Here is a 16839-nt window from a genome sequence, read left to right as displayed (position 1 = left end):
ACCAACTGTAATATCAATTTAGCTCTCATAAGGAATAAAGCATTAAAATGGGCATTGCTATATCTTAAAGGCAGTGTGATTGTCAATAATTTTTGGCGAAAGTACTTTCAGTATAAAAAGAGCTCATCTGCTTTATGCTATTGAGATATTATTCTGTTCCTTTAGACTTACTGTATAGATATAATTATTGTCAGTTTAATAGAGGAAATAAACACATTTAAAGAGGTTGAGATAATATACTATATTTATTCTTTGGCACTTTTTAAAAAGAAATTTAACTTGAAGTTAAAAAATTTGTGCTTATAACTTTTCATCTTTCTGGAAATGAGAAAGTGATATGTTCACTTTTGGTCACCTGATTGGGGAAGACATTTAAGGCCTGCTTACTGCATAGATCATCACGTGGTACTATAAAAGACAAATTCAGTGAGATAGGAAGTTTTTTCATTCATTTGCTGAGAGCCATAGCTAAGTAGGTACGACACATGGCAATTTCCTTGTCAGCCTACCCCATGTTGCTTAGAGGAAGGACTCTCCATTGTAGAAATGGGCTTGCCTTGGACCCAGGTCATTTGCAGTGACATTGCATGAAGTTTGAGTAAGGTGACCCTGCTCAAGGACCAGGGCGGATCCGGGTTTAGGGCGATCCGGGTTTAGGGCGGTTCCAGGTTTAAGGTGATTCCTGCTGGGATTAGGGCGTATCCTGCTGCCTCAGGCGCCCGCCTGCTCCTTGAGTTCCCTTTGAGTTCTCGCGGGATTGAGAGAGTATTTGGGATGTAGAGTGCCTGTGGATTGCCCCCAGAACGTGCTTGTAGAGTGCCGGTGTGAGTTCGGGAATAAAGAATTGCTGTTTGAATCTACAAGGCTGTGAGTGGCTCGTGATTTTGTGCCCAACAAGACTGCGGCATTCATCTATGTGTTAACTTCTGGGGACAGCTAAAGCATAATGGCTTTGGGAACAAGCATGTCTCATCTATGGATAGGACAATGCAAAGCCTGCATTTCTGTGAAGTCAAGCAAGTCAGCTGACTTCACGGAAATGCAGGCTTTGCATTGTTGATAGTGAGGGCCTGAGACAATAAGGACTGACATAGAGAACCAAATGCAATGCCCAAGTCTGAGAGACTAACAAAGTAATTTTTAGTGTAGACTGATTCCACCACATGGAAGTCACAGCAGAGGGTGTTTGTTTGTTTGTTGTTTTAGGATGTATTTTGTCCTCTACTTAAGAAAGTTCTAACCTCAAAAATGATAGCAATAATTAAATTCCAGTTTTGACATGTTACCAATGTCTCTTCCTACTTACTTATATGTCCACTAAATTGTCACCTTTCACTCCACCTTCTAAAGGCTTATGCTAGTCAATTAACTAAAGCCAATTTTAGGTAAAGCAAAGACTAACAAGGAATCCATCAATGTCTGGATTGAAAAAAATCTTATGGTATATTTATATATTCTCTGTTATTTCTCAAAAAGCCAGTAAAAGGCTATTCCTTTATATTTCCTAGATATTAGATGTTTTCCAAAGTTAACAAATGGCATAAAAGGAAAGAAAAAGACTGAAGTGAGATCCGATGAGTTTTCTTTCCATGAAAAGTTTGAAATGTAATAAAATTAAAATTTGATTTTTATATATTCAATTGTTTCAATTTTTAAAGTGAAATTTCTGTATATTTAAAAAACCTCAACAATTTTCTAAAACACAATGAACAGGTTTTATATCATATTGCTTTTTATTTGTGATTTCTTCTGATGTATTGCCATAGCAACATTGTATTTTCTCATATAGAATAATTTCTTCTGAGCAAACAAATTATACCAAATGCTTCCTTCCTAAGTAATGAAACAAAAATTCTTGGTACTGCTTTTGAAAATCTGAGAGAATTTAGAAACAAATGTTATTCATTCATTCCATGAGAAAATTTATGAGTATGAATAAAACCAATTGTTACTTTTAGAAAATGGTTAGCAGCTGAACAAACATTTCTATATGTGAAATATATTTCTAAACATTTAATTAAATATACCTTAAAAGTTTGTAACTTCTTGAAGATGGAGTCAGAGTTAAAATCATATAATTTCTCAAGTTTTGAATATAGAGGTATAGTAAATTATTAGCTTATACTTTTAGAGCGCTTACTCATCTAGCACAGGAGAGGTGCTGGGTTCGATCCTCAGCACCACATAAAAATAAATTTAAAGAAAAGGTATTGTGTCCAACTACAACTAAAAAAAAATTAAAAAAAGAAAACACAATCTCAGATAATATGCTTCAATAGGAGCTCAAAAATCAAATATTTATAATTATTAGAAATTACTTATGACTATGCCTTTAGTTTCCCAAATACAAATTGTCTTGCCTTTGCTAGAATTTGTACATGGCATGACACATACAAATTCTTAGGAGTTAGAATTACTTTAAGAGACAGATGGCAAGCTAATATTTTCAAAATCTAAATTTCAATCTAAAGCTTTTAAAACAGAATACCATGTCTCTTTTCTCTTTTCTTTCTTTCTTTCTTATGGCCATTATAAAATTCTATGGAAAAGGCATTGAAGTTAGACTTAGCTTGGATTAAAATTCCAAATCTACCATCTATGAGTCAAGTGAACTTGGTCAATAAAAACATTTCCAACTTGTATTTTAGAGACTGTTTATTCCAACTTTTGATACAACATTTTCTCCCATTCTATAAATTATTTCACAATATGATGTTTCTAGTCTCCATTAAGATATGGAGACTAATTCTTTTCCATGTGAAATCTGGACTGGTCTTAAGACTTACATTCAAGAAAAGTTGGTAGAAGTGATGGATTTGGGGGCAAGGTTAGAAAATGTCATGCATCTCTTCCTGGTGTTATAGGACACTTGCTCTGGGTAAATCCAGCTGCCACGTGAGAAACGCAGGTACTGTGGAATTGTCATGCTGAAGGGACCATGCGAATATACTCTAGTTGACAGTTCCAACTGAGCTCAGCCTCTTCTCTATTATATCAGTGGAGTTTTGTTGTACTCTCCAAACCAAACCAGACACTCTTGTATCAGCAATGACCAGTGAATGTACAATTTCCTCAGTGAACAGTAAAAGGAGCAGAAAAAGTGCCTAGTCCTTTTATGTTCAAATTCCTGTCCCACAGATCCTGTCAGATATTCAGTAAAATGCATTTCATTTTATGCCATTAACTTCCGGGAATAACTTATTATACATCTTTTGTGACTGGAACACTATTATTATTATTGGTGCACATTACTTCTTAAAATACACAGAGAAACTAAATTATCTCTGATGAGAAGCTTCAAAGTAGGAAGCATTTAGGTTATTCCCTTGAGACGTACTTCTCATTTACTGAAAGAATAATTGACTTACTCTAACACCTGGATTTAGACATGCCTGGGAAAGAAAATAAAAATATGTATCATATCTTATTTCGAGAACAGGTTTCATATATTCATTGTCTCAATAAAATATTCCAAAATATTTGTCTAGTTTCTAACATAGGTTTTCCAGGTTAGAGTTTGTTATCTAGAGACAAAAATTATGATGTTTACATATTTTCTTTCAAAATCATTATTCTTTGACAACTTAAAGTCATTCATTCATTTTAAGAGGAGAGGATTCACTACTATATGGGCCATGCAGCTGCTAGCTTGAAATAGGGGAACGAAAGAGGCTGATCTTAGGACCTATTGTCTGCATTTGAAAGATATTTCAGTAATTCCTCCTTGTGGATGTAGTGCTCTCCAAAGTGCTTGTAATGAATTTTTGCTTTAGTAAATATTATTTGTGACTAAGATGAAAATATATTTGATGTGAAACTAAACTTTTAAAATCCCTTTCTAATCAGTTAAGCACAATTCTCACATTTATTTTTAAATCAAATTATTAAATAAAAAGTCAATATTTTAACATTTAAAAATGTGTATTTTATTCTTCTAACATTTAAAAAATGTGAAAATTCTCTCCAGTCTTTTGTGATTATGCTAAATTCCCCTTTATGTCAATGTGAAGTTTAGGCAAGTCTTAAATACTCCTGGGATGATGACCTGGGTTAGGAATTAATGATGGCATATCTTAACCACAAACTCCTAACATTGATTTTTGCTCCTTTTGCTGACTTACAAAGGAATGGTGTGTCTATTACTTCTAGATTTTTATTCTCTCTTCCAGAATTTACCTTTACTTTTGGCTGTTCAAATTTAGGATATAACTAAGCTTCTACTGAAAGTTCTTCTATTTAGTTATAATGTAACACTGCTTTTTCTCAAAAGGGGGTTATTAGTGGATCACTAATATTTTCTTCAATTTTGTATCATCTATAAAATGCCAAATATTAATTAAATCAAACATAGTAGAGGACAGCTTTCTGAAGTTTTAGAAATGATTCACTTGTTTCCTTCATTTTTTTAAAGAAATTCTGGTCTATTTCTGCTAGGAATTAGATGTATTACAAATCAGGAACATTGAGAGACATCTTGTAAAAAAAATTTGAAATGAAGGAGACCTTTGAATCTCAGTAATGTGGTTTTTCAATTAAGATAAATTAGGCAGAGTTCCAGTACTTCATGCAATAATATTGAAAAGTTGTTGCAGTTCATAGAAATGTTAAGAAAGCATACATAAAATATACATAATGTTCTTATACAAATGACTGCGATTAAAAATGATTTCTTCATTATGACTCCATAGCTATGTCAATTCCAACAACTAAATAAAACGTTATTTTCTAATGCTTCTTTGAAAGGATTAGTAGGCAGAATCTTCTATTTTTCTTTTTTCAAAACTTCAAAGCAAATAGCACAAAGAATGTATCCTGTGCAAATTAAAAGGAAAAGATTTGCTGATGCAAACAGCGTGCAGCCTCAGTATGAGCACCTAGCAAATAGCGGCTTGTCAGTAATTGAAGGCCGTGTTCAGTGTTGATTGGGTTATTTATAGATTCTGAAGTCCATTTATATTCAATGAAAAGTACAGGTGTACAGAGAAAGAATTCCTAAGGAGCCTTTAAGGACCAAGCTGAAGAAAATTATAAGCTTGTGACTCATCTGTCTGCAGGTAATTGAAGGAAAGGATGAGCTAGATGCGAAAATAAACAGAGGCATCAAGATAGTGCTGAGAAATGATCCTGCAGACACCATGCCCACAGAGTGAGGAGGCGGAAGTTGTGGCAGAGCTTCAGCTATTACAAAGTCCACACCATAAGCCAGGTTCCAAGTGAGGGCACCACCAGCTAAGTCTCAGAGTTCTTCCTTGTAGCATTCTGTTGCCCAGACTATGTTTTTAAAGTAGTACTTTGGAAAATATTCTTCTATCTCTTTGACTTGGGAATAGAAGAATAAAGAAAAGCAGAATTCAAGAATTCCACTGTCACTGCAAACTGTAGCATCTGGTTTGGAACAAAGTACTGCTAATATTTATTGACTTCAGAGTCAACATTCACCAAAATGTCAAGGACTGAGGGGGAAAAGTAAATCCAACGGGATAAAGTGAAGATCAACTGGCATCTTAATGAATTATGTAAATGACCCAAAATTGGATTAGAGATATGAAGAGCTAAATACTCACTGAGAGTGATACTAGAAAGATTGCTTTCCTTGCATGCTAGTATTGGCATAACTGTAGAAAATAGATTTTGAGATGAAAAATCAAAATGTCTTTTTTTTGCTCCATGTTTTAGTCAGCTTTTTCTCTACTGTGACCAAAAGACCTGACAAGAACAATTAGAGGAGGAAAAGTTCATTTGGAGCTCACAGTTTCAGAGATCTCAGTCCATAAACAGTTGGCTCCATTCCTCAGGGCCCAAGGTGAGGCAGAACATCATGGCGGAAAAGTGTGGCAGAGAGAAGAAGGAGAGAGGGAAGAAGAGAGAGAGAGAGAGAGAGAGAGAGAGAGAGAGAGAGAGAGAGAGAGAGAGAGAGAATTCTGCTGAGCAAGCACTAAATATAAACCCCATTAGGAGGCAGATCCCCGATGGTCCACCTCCTACAGCCACACCTTACCTGCCTACAGTTACCACTCAGTCAGTAGTAACTGTAGGGAGCTAACATACAGACTGGGGTAAGGCTTTTGTGACCCAAACATTTCACCTTTAAATCTTCTTACATTGTCTCACACATGCATGTTTGGGAGACAACTAACATCTAAACCATAACACTAGTCCTTTAATTAATTAAGGTAAAAGACTCCTCAAAGAACCAATCGGATATTGTATTACCTACTAATGTTTTTCCTGACAGATTTTCCCCTAAGCTCAAGATGAAAAGATGAATGTTTCTTTTTTATAGACCTCATTTAAGACAACAGATTTTATAATATTTCTTTCTGCTATATCATAAGAATCAATAAGTGAATATTACTTGCAACACTTTTGTTTAATGATACAGTTATAATTTGAAATATTTTTGAGAGAAGATTTGCAATTTGAATTTCCTAACAATTTTGTAACTCTTATTCAGAATTGATGTATGTGTGCTAATGGAGAACTATTAATGTGACCTGATGGGTACTGAGATGAGGGAAAATTCTTTACTTAGAAATACTTTACAATTTATCAATTACTATAGTAAGTATAAAACGAAGCTTTAAGTGATTACTATGACAGAATGACCTTACCTACTTTGACAAAATCAGGTCAGAATTCAAACCAGGAGACAAAGAAAACTGAATGCAATAGAAGGGAGAAAAGGGATATGATCCCAAAGTATTATCTACTAAAAAGCAATGTTTTCCAAGAACCAGCAGTCAGGACAAAGGAAAAAATATTTATTATATTGTAACTTTTATACTTTGCTTTTATATTTCTTGAAAGATGAAAAAAATTAGAAAGCAGACATATTTAAAAATTGTACTCCTTTTACTATAGTATTTTGGGAACATATTCATTTTAAAATTGAAAACATTTAAAATGAGAAAATTGTTCAATCTGGCAAACTAGTGAAATGGAATGCTCAGCAAAGAATTGACAGTAAATTTTATAAGTAAGTTAAAAGAAAACCCTTATGTCAATTCCTTCTCAGAGGATCTATGATCTTTTCTCTGTTTTTGATACATAGTTGATTATAAAATTATCATTTTGGTGCTTTGGTCATCTTTATAACTGAATCAGGCCAAAGACATGGACAATCATGTTTGTTGTTAGTGTTTATTATCAAGATTTTTGTTGATAATCAGCTCATCCAAAATTTAATAACTCTGTTAGAGATGTAAAGCAAACAGGTGACTTAAATAAAAAGTAACCTACTAATTTATTGCATGTGGTTTTAAAGTTTAAATAAATATATGAATAGAAGGATTTATACTCAGAATTGGCTAGATTTTCTGGTGATCCTTACTAAAATTATAAAAAGTGAAATATAAGCAAGCTTGTTGGCATGCATCTCTTTAGAATAAATGACACTAACCTCATATTTTTTCTAAAAGCTTGACTTTAAATTTCAACAAAATAATCTGTAAGAAATGTTGTTAATTTCTTACATTTTATCACTTAAAAATGTGATAGAAAGTTCAGTTGTTACAAATCCTAAATAAAACAAAATATTATTTTTTTCACATTTAAAATGACATTTTACCATTCGGAGACAAAGAAATACACATTATTTACTGTTATTTCCACAATATACAAATTTAATTTTTTAAAAATATAACTCTATATGTGGGGCAGTAGAACAATAAAAATGAACCAATCTGAATGACACAGAGTAATTTAAAAGAAAAAAAGAAAAAAAAATGGAACTTCAGGATATATGTGACTATAACAAAAAATTTGATACTTGTGCCATCAGTGTTTCAGAAGAAAAGGAGAAAGAGGCAAAGTTCTTAAAGAAATAATAACTAAAAGTTCAAAACTTTGCAAGGGACATAAACTTACATTTTTAAGAAGCTAAGTAAAATCCAAATAGAATAAGCTCAAATAAATCTGTGTCAAGATGTTTAATGATTAAATTTCATAAGATTGAATACAAAATAGAAAACAAACAAAAAATAAGGTAAGCGTAAGCCCTACTATATTAATAATTGTATCAAATTAAATGGTCTGTGCATAGTAATAAGACAAAAATGTATACAGTGGATTTAGAAACATGACCCATGTATGCTGTATTTAAGAAACTCATTTAAACCATATTAATGAAAGAAAATTACTGAACACAGAGAATGATATTATCTAATGAAAAAGGGGGGAGTTCACCAAGAAGCAGTTCTACCTGCAATGTACCAAATGATAAAGTATTATAAACATCAAAATTAAAAAAAAATTAAAGGAGAAACAGAACAAAAAATACACATTTATTGTAGGTATTGAAACATTCTTCTCTCAGAAAAACTACATAGAAAATATGTAAAAATATAGGAGAACTCAACAATAACAATCAAATGGATTTAATTGACATAGTGTGGTAATAGGAGCAAATGTGACTCCATTTTGTTTTATGACTTCATCCTGTAAAACAACCATGCCAAGTAGAAGAGTCATGACTGGGGCAAGATGTTCTTTTCCTTTTGCTATAGAAACCTTTAAGAACATGGAACTACCTAATGGGGTATTGTTTCTATAACTAAGGTAACGGGGCTCTGTTTCTGTAACTGGGGTGACTGGGCTAACTGTGATTGGTTAGGCTTCCCTCCGCTTGACTGCACTGTCCTGCTTCTGTAACCTGGCTTGCTTGCATTGGCTAGACACCCTGAACATCCCTTTTGCGGTTTTCAGGCTTATAAGGAGTGCCCTTACAATTGTTCGGGGCTGATCAGGGGAACAGCTTTATGTTCTGGTCAGCCGCCACCGGTGTGCTTCAATAAAGGCTTGATTCGATTATACGTGAGTGGTCTGGAAGTCAGTTTATGAAACCCTGGGATGAAGCTTTAAATATAACAATAGTATAGAAGACAACGTTGAACACTGAAGGTGAAATATTTTTTTCTCAAGCACCCAGGAATCATTATCTTTCAACAAGATAGAATGTCCTGTACAAAAAATAAAACAACACAAAAACAACACAACAAAAAACCTTAAAAGTTAAAGAGAACCTAAATCATAGAATGTGTTTTTTTTTAATTACAATGGAATCAAATTACAACTCAAGAACAGAAAAATATCAAGAATGCATGCACATTTGAAAATTGAATAAAATACTTCTATATGATCCATAAGTCAAAAGGTAGCCCCGAAGAAAGTTAAAAAAAAATAGCAAAAAACAAAACAAAAAAACCCAAAACCCTAAAACACCCTGAATTAAATGACAATACAAAAAAAAAAACTTGTGAAAAACAAGGGCTGAAATTTATAGCAGTAAATACAGCTATAGTTTGAGTGTGGAATGTTCCCCCAAAGGCCCATGGAGTATAGGGTGAGTGCCAAACTTGGTGCTCTTCAGAGCACTAGGCAGGACCTAGTGAGAAGTCTTTGAGTCATTGAGGACACGCCTTTCAAGAGCATAGTGGAACCTCAGCACCTCTTCTGTTTCCTTTCTGGTCATGCTCCCTCTACAATGTCCTCCACAGGCCCAGAGAATGGGCCAAATGGTCATGGACTGAAACCTCTAAAACTGAAAAAAATTCTTAGAAAGATGAGTATAGATGAGAATGTCCTCAATCTGATAAAGAACATACATGTTGGCCACAGCCAATATCATGTTGAATAGAAAAAGACTAAGTGCATTCCTTCTATGATTCCTAAGAGGGGCAACAAGGTAGGGGTCTTTGCTTTAACCACTCTAATTCAACACAGAGTTCAGGACTGAGCTCTAGGCAGAGAATTCTTCGATTCAACACTAAAAGCAGGACTGGAAATAACACGTGTGTCCTTCAGACTGTGAATGGTTAACAAACAGGGGTATATCCATAGCAACACATTCTAACAATGACAAGAAACAAATGACTCACCAACCTGGGGAGATCTCCAGAGACTTATGCTAGATCAAAAAGCCAATTCTAAAAAATTGCATATTATATAATTTCATTAATATAATGTTCTTTGAATGACAGAATTACAAAATTGGAGTTTATTAGTTATCATGAATTAAGAAGAGGGAGGGAGGTACACTTATACATTATTGCTGGGATTGCAAATTGGTGCAGCCACTATGGAAAGCAGTATGGAGATTCCTCAGAAAATTTGAAATGGAACCACCATTTGAACTAGTTACCCACATGGAGATTTATACCAAAGTACTTAAAATCAGCATACTACAGCAATGCAGCCACATCAATGTTTATAGCAGCTCAATTCACAATAGCTAAGCTAGGTGCCCTTCAACAGATTAATGAATAAAGCAGTTGTGGTATTTATACACAATGGAATATTACTCAACTTTAAAGAAGAACAAAATTATGGCATTTGCCTTCAAATGGATGGAACTGGAGAATATCATGCTAAGCAAATAAACTAATCCCAAAGAATCAAAGTCTGAATGTTTTCTCTGATATGCAGATGTTAATTAACAATAAGTTGGGAAGAATAGAGGTACTTTGGATTAAATAGAGGGGCATGAAGAGAGGGGAGAGGGGATGGGGTAGGAATGATAGTAGAATGAATCACATATTATTACCCTATGTGCATATTATGATTAAATGACCTGTATAACTATATCATGTACAACTAGAAGAATGAGAAGTTATACTCCACTTATGTATGACTTGTCAAAATGCATTCTACTATCATGTATACCTAATTATAACAAATAAACAATTTTTAAAAAGAAGAGGGTAGGGGCTGGAAGGATGTGAATGTAAAAAGGTGAGATGATGGATTTCATCGTGCTAGAAACATTTCCTTATCTTGGCTGTATCAATTCGAACATTCTGGCTGTGAAACTGCATTGTAGTTTTACCAGGTGTTACCACGAGGGAACAAAGGTAGATAGTGTTTTTTCTATACTATTTTCTTCAGCTGCATGTAAATCTTCAATTATCCAAAAAAAGTTTGATGAAAAAAATGACATATTGTCTGCTTTACAAAATTGATTTGTCATGAAGTTTTTCAAATTCCAATTTTTCTATTACTTTATTTTTGATAAGTATGCAAAAATATGATTCTTTTCATAAATAAGACATGGTAAAGTTTTGAAAAATTTCTAGATATATTTAATAACACTATTATAACAACCTATAGAGTTGTTAAATACGGAAGGATAAAATTATAAGATACTTGACATTTTTCTTTGAACTCCTTCAGCTAAATAAAGAAGAATAAAAAATGATACATTTTTGATCATTATAAAATCTGGATTATGGGCATATGGGAGTTCATCATATCTTACTTTTGGCTTCTGAGCAGGCATGAATATTTTCACAAAAAAACATAAATGGTAAAATATGGAGGTTTTAGCTCACTTCAAATTCCTGGTAATTATGTAACAGCATCTGTTTATAAGTTATGATCCTTAATGTCAAAGACATTTTTGTGCTCCATGTCTCTAAGATGAATCATATTTGGATGTTGCATGGGCATGGTTATTATAACAATGGGTCTTTATATTTTTTGATCTTGAAGGTGAGAGGAGAGATAGAACACTCAAGATCTATTCTTCTCTCTTATATGTGTTCAACTTCTTAAAATTCTTTAAGTAGGCACACATTAAAATTGTTTCAATTACTATTGTTTTGATAGTATATTAATAACTTACAAAATCACATCTTAATTACCAGTATTTCCATGCAAGCAGTCAGGAGTGTTTTAGAAATAGCTCTGCCTGTATTTCCACTTCTAAATATTCATTTCCTCCCTGACATTGCCGGATTTCCTGCTGATTTACACAGCTGCCAACCAAAGGATTTTCAATGGCATATGAATGTTGAAATATGTTAAGCTATTCAATCTGTTCTCTAATTTAATTAGATAAAAACTCTAATTACAATAGAATGGTGAATATAATTTTTTCCCCTTCTGGTGTCTAAAAAAAGAGCCTCATGTTGAAACTCTGCAAACAGAAGTTTCCAGCATTCTGCTTTGTAATTATTATGTACTTTGGAGGCAGTCTGGCCTAGATGTGAAAATGCATATGTTTGATCAGCTGTCTGAATAAGTTTTGCAATTTTGTGGACATCAGAGGTCACCATAACATTCTTGCTATTAGCAGTTGCCTAGAATTTTATCTCTAGCTAAATATTTCAGTTCATTTCCTTCATTTTCACACATCTCTTTCTGCACGTCACTTCAACACTCCAGTAATTGCATCACACCCAGAATTCCATTCTCAGACCACTAATTTTCGGTTTCCCACCTCATGAACTGTAAGTGTCCCAAATCCTCACCTACCAAATTGATCACCTATAAGGATCTCCAATCTATTTATTCTATTATTTTTTCATTGTCTTTAACTTCCTTGAGCAGCTATTTCATGAATCTCATTGCCTTCTCTCCTGCTGTCTTACCCCTTAAAACTACCTTAGTTAAACCCAACTCCTTGCAGACTGCTCCTCTAATTCTGCATCTGACTGTGGCTGGAGAAAGGACAGCTGCATTGTATGGATTGTGATCACAAATCTTAGCTTTTTCTAGCAATATGACACTTCCCTAGTCAATTGACTTCCCAATTTGATGGAACACTATTTCATATATTCGCTCTCCTCATATCTCCAACATTACCTTCCTCCTCCTCTACCCTTAAGTTATAACCTTTCTCAGTCAATAAGATTCTGGACTATTTCTGATATATATTGGTCAGGCACTGTTCTAAACTCCTAGAATACATAGTAAACAAAACAGACACATTCCTTATTCATAGGTCTTATGTCGAAGCAAGAAAGCAAGTAACATACATGGTAATTTACATAGTACTTTAAAATATAATTGTCAAATCTCATGGTTTTGAAAATGTAAACTGATGGCATCTAAATTTGTATCTACAATTCAGCTTTCCCTCTAAGCTACAAATTCATGTATGTAAATTTATCCCCAAAGTTATCACTTTGATATCTAAAAGATATCTCAAATTTAACTTATACAAAACAGATTTTTTTTTGCTAATAAGATACTGTAACACAATCAGAATATAGCACACATAATATTTACATATACTTAGAAAAAGTCAGTATCAAAATCATCTTTTACATTGCCTGTATTTTCTTAAAAGTCAAGCATCAATAAATGATTATTAATTTATTATTAATCTTATAAGTCTTCTCAGAGTTCTTTGGCTTATATATCTATAAGAACGTTGGCTGTCTCTTAGGTCTCAGCCCCTACTGTTGCAGATTCCATTACTACCAGAGCCCCTGGATAATCAGGTGTAGGTTGATTTGTATCAAATGTAATACAAGAGGATCATTGAGGACTATTTTGAAAACTTACACTCCAATTATTTGAAAAACCTAAAAGATCCACTAGGTACACCTCTAATTCATGCGCCTTCTCCCTCCCTGTGAATACTTTGCTAAATCTTATGCAAAAAGATATAAATGTTTTCTGGATCAAATAGTGTCAGGAAGGAGTTTTAACCAAGGGCATTATTTTGAGCCTAATGTCCTTTCCAATAATCTAAAATTTTTAAATTTGAAGATGCTCTTTAGATAAAAATTGAGATGTTTAAAATCAAAGAAAAGTGGTCAATACCAGTGTTTATATATAATGTTATCCAAAGATTTAATGAGTGACTTTATAAATATGAGAACCCATTTTACCTGAACTGGATTTTACCAGAAGTAGATTGTATAATCATTTGACAATGATGTTGCAGAGGTGGCTTAAACATTGATTGATGAATTGAAATAATTTTACATTTTCTTCCAGTGTTGATTTTTGCTTTCTAAAAAGATGCATTTTGTAGCTTTTTCTATCCAGACATCATTCAACCTATACTAACCAACAGCAAAGTAATATGGCAGCCAAATATCACAATGAATTTTACCATATTTCTTCTTTATACTAGGCAGTGGTCAGTAACTATATCAATTAACTATATAAAGTATGATAATCATACTTTAGTAGTTTATCTAAACTACTAAAGTATAATTATCAAACAGGAAAGATTCTGAGAAAGTGTGTATGAAGGTACAGCTATATAACCAAATGAGGGAAATAGTTTTTACTTAGAGTTGGTGGGAAATACAGAAGTAAAAAGAGTGTGCAGATTGATAGTATGTGTTTCTTTGAATTCATTTGGGAACCTGAAAATAGCAAGTCAAGACTGAATGAGGTCAACCAGACATATATTAACAGAAATAATTCACTTGTTCCTGATATACTATCTCTTTTATAATAACTAGTAAAAGTGGGACTCTAAACTACAAGTACTTGCCAGTTTGGGTTGGCTGTGAAAAATCAAAGGTTAAAAGAAAGTACAGGCATATACAATTTTGCATACAAAGAATCTTCATAAGAAGAAACTCCTACCAGTATTTTCCCTATTTGAACTTCCTATAAGTATGTGGAAGAATAATTCCTTATACTTCCTATAAGTATGTGGAATAATAATTCCTTCAAAAACTTTATGTCATTTACACATGTGTGTATAAACACACATGCATGAAGACACACATGCACACAATATCTTGCAAAATCCTGAAACAGAAATGGAAGAAGCAGAACATGCACAAGAAACATGTTTCTACAACTGATGAAAGTTATAGCCAATTCTTTTAATATTTGGTTCTATACATTATTACATTTTGATGGTTTCATGAACTCAAATAACTTAATAAAAATAAAAATCTTTTTAATAAAATTAAAGAGATACAAAATCTCAAGCCTGATATGATGGGACAAAAGAGTGAGTTCAAATACAATATGCTAAAAGAGCACGAGAGAGAAATTGAAAAGAAAAAAATAATGTGCTATTTAAAGCAGCACATATGAGAATAGAAATTGCAAAAAAAACCCCCACAATACTGAATATAGATGAGAGAATTGATAAATGGTAATGAGCAAAGATTTTGGAAGATTAAAAAAATAATTAGGTATAAAACTTTGTAAAAGTTAACAGACTCATAATTAGTGTTCCTGAAAGAAAGTAGCAAAAAGAACAGATTAAATAATATTTTAAAAATAATTATAAAAAACATTTCAGTAATAAGAGTTTTGATGTTTTTATTGAAAGGTAATTACACAATTTCCACTCTGGCCCTGATGGAATTGCAAGATCCTGATATGATTTTCTTTTTTAAATAACTAGAAATTTGTTCAAAATACAGGATGTGGTGGTTTTTAGATATCAAACAACAGGTAGCACAAGGCCATGGCCCTCAGAAATGGGTAACAATTGATGTGAGACCTATTTCTGCACCTGTAGTACAGAAAGCAGAAAACCAAACACAGCTTAGATATCACACTGAGTTAAAGGCACACAAACAAAAATTACAACTTAACTAGCTAGAATTTGTGAGTCACATTGCAAGGTATAAGGGAGATGGACAAAGGGGGTATTTTCTAAATAGAAAGAGTATTTAAACTCCTTGAGTATAACCAAGTTCAAATACATACACAGGAGAGAAAACTTCAGGACAAGGGAGAGAATCATTAAGAAAGAGAAGAAGGAGCTCACACCAAATTGGAAACAGATTGTCTTCTCATTAACTTAATTTACCTGGGGCATTAGACAGAATCGTCTGAAGGATATTAGTGGTTAGACTAAAATATCTTTAGACAGAAAGTTCTCTAAATGCACTCTAAAATAGCTCACAAGAACACTTAGAAAGGGTCCACTGTATTCCAGCTAACTTAACTAAGTGTCAGAATAGAATCAAAGAGTATTTGAAGAAATACAACCAATGCAGTGAGAAAAACAAAACAATGAAATTCCTCATGTCTGATATCCAGTAAAATATTACCAGTCATGTAAATAAGCTGGAAAATATGATCTTTAACTGGGATAAAATGTAATCAGTAGAACTTGGCTCAGAACTAGATGATCGAGCTAGCAGCAAAGAATGTTAAAATAGTTGCTATAAAATATTCTACATTTTTCAAAAAAGAGATAGAAAAATGAGCATGATGAGGTAAGAAAGGAAAGAAAAAAAGGTGTACCAAATGAAATATCTAGAGATAGAAAATATAATATTTGAATTTATTCATTATTTGAGATGAATAGCATGTAGACACCACAGAAGAAAATTTGAATTTACTTGGACCATAGGAATAGAAACTCCTTGAAATGGAACAAAGAAAGAGAATAGATGGGGGGAGATGAACAGAGCATCAGGGACTTTCAAGCAGTGTAATATAAATTTAACTGGAGTCCCAGAAAGGGGGGAAAGAGCTGTTACAGGAAAAAAAAATGTTTCAATATATAGTGGGTGAAAGTTTTCCAAATCTGATAAAGAAATATCAGAGACCAAAATAAAAATAAGAGACAAAGAATGAAAGCAAGTTTTTTTCATCAGAATTATGCCAGCTAGAAAAAGTAGAGCATAAACATAAAAGAAAATAAATCAATCAATCTCCAGTTTTGCAACAAGCCAAAACATCCTTCATGAGTAAAGGTAAATAAAGACAATGGAAGTTGAGAGACTGTATTGTCAGCATATGGGCACCATAACTAATGCTAAAAGCCATTCTTCAGACAGAAGAAAAATTACACTTGAGAAATTCAGTTTGTAAGTCAAAACTCATGTATAATTTTTTTTTTTTTAAAGGACTAACCATAGTCAGTTGCAAAACTTTCCCTGGCTGGCCTCATGAGGGAATGCTGTCCTTTCCACACCCAACTTGATAAACAGTCAATGCACTGAAGTCTCTGAAAAGTTTTGCAGACAAGGACTCAGGCCCCCTGAGCCAGCCTGAGCCAGTCTCAGGGCCTCTTATACGGGAATTTCAGCTGAGGGCCTCTTTAGGCACCTCTGCCTGGATCTCCTCATTATAGGTTTTCTTCCTTGAAGCCCCTCTTCTGCACTGAGTCAGTATTTCCCTGTC

This window comes from Marmota monax, unplaced genomic scaffold (assembly GCF_021218885.2).
Source record: "Marmota monax isolate L192 unplaced genomic scaffold, Marmota_monax_Labrador192_F-V1.1 WCK01_AAM20220418_F8-fsc00011, whole genome shotgun sequence".
NCBI lineage: Eukaryota > Metazoa > Chordata > Mammalia > Rodentia > Sciuridae > Marmota > Marmota monax.
The sequence above is the reverse complement of the archived record's forward strand: the minus strand, read 5'-3'. Positions refer to the sequence as shown.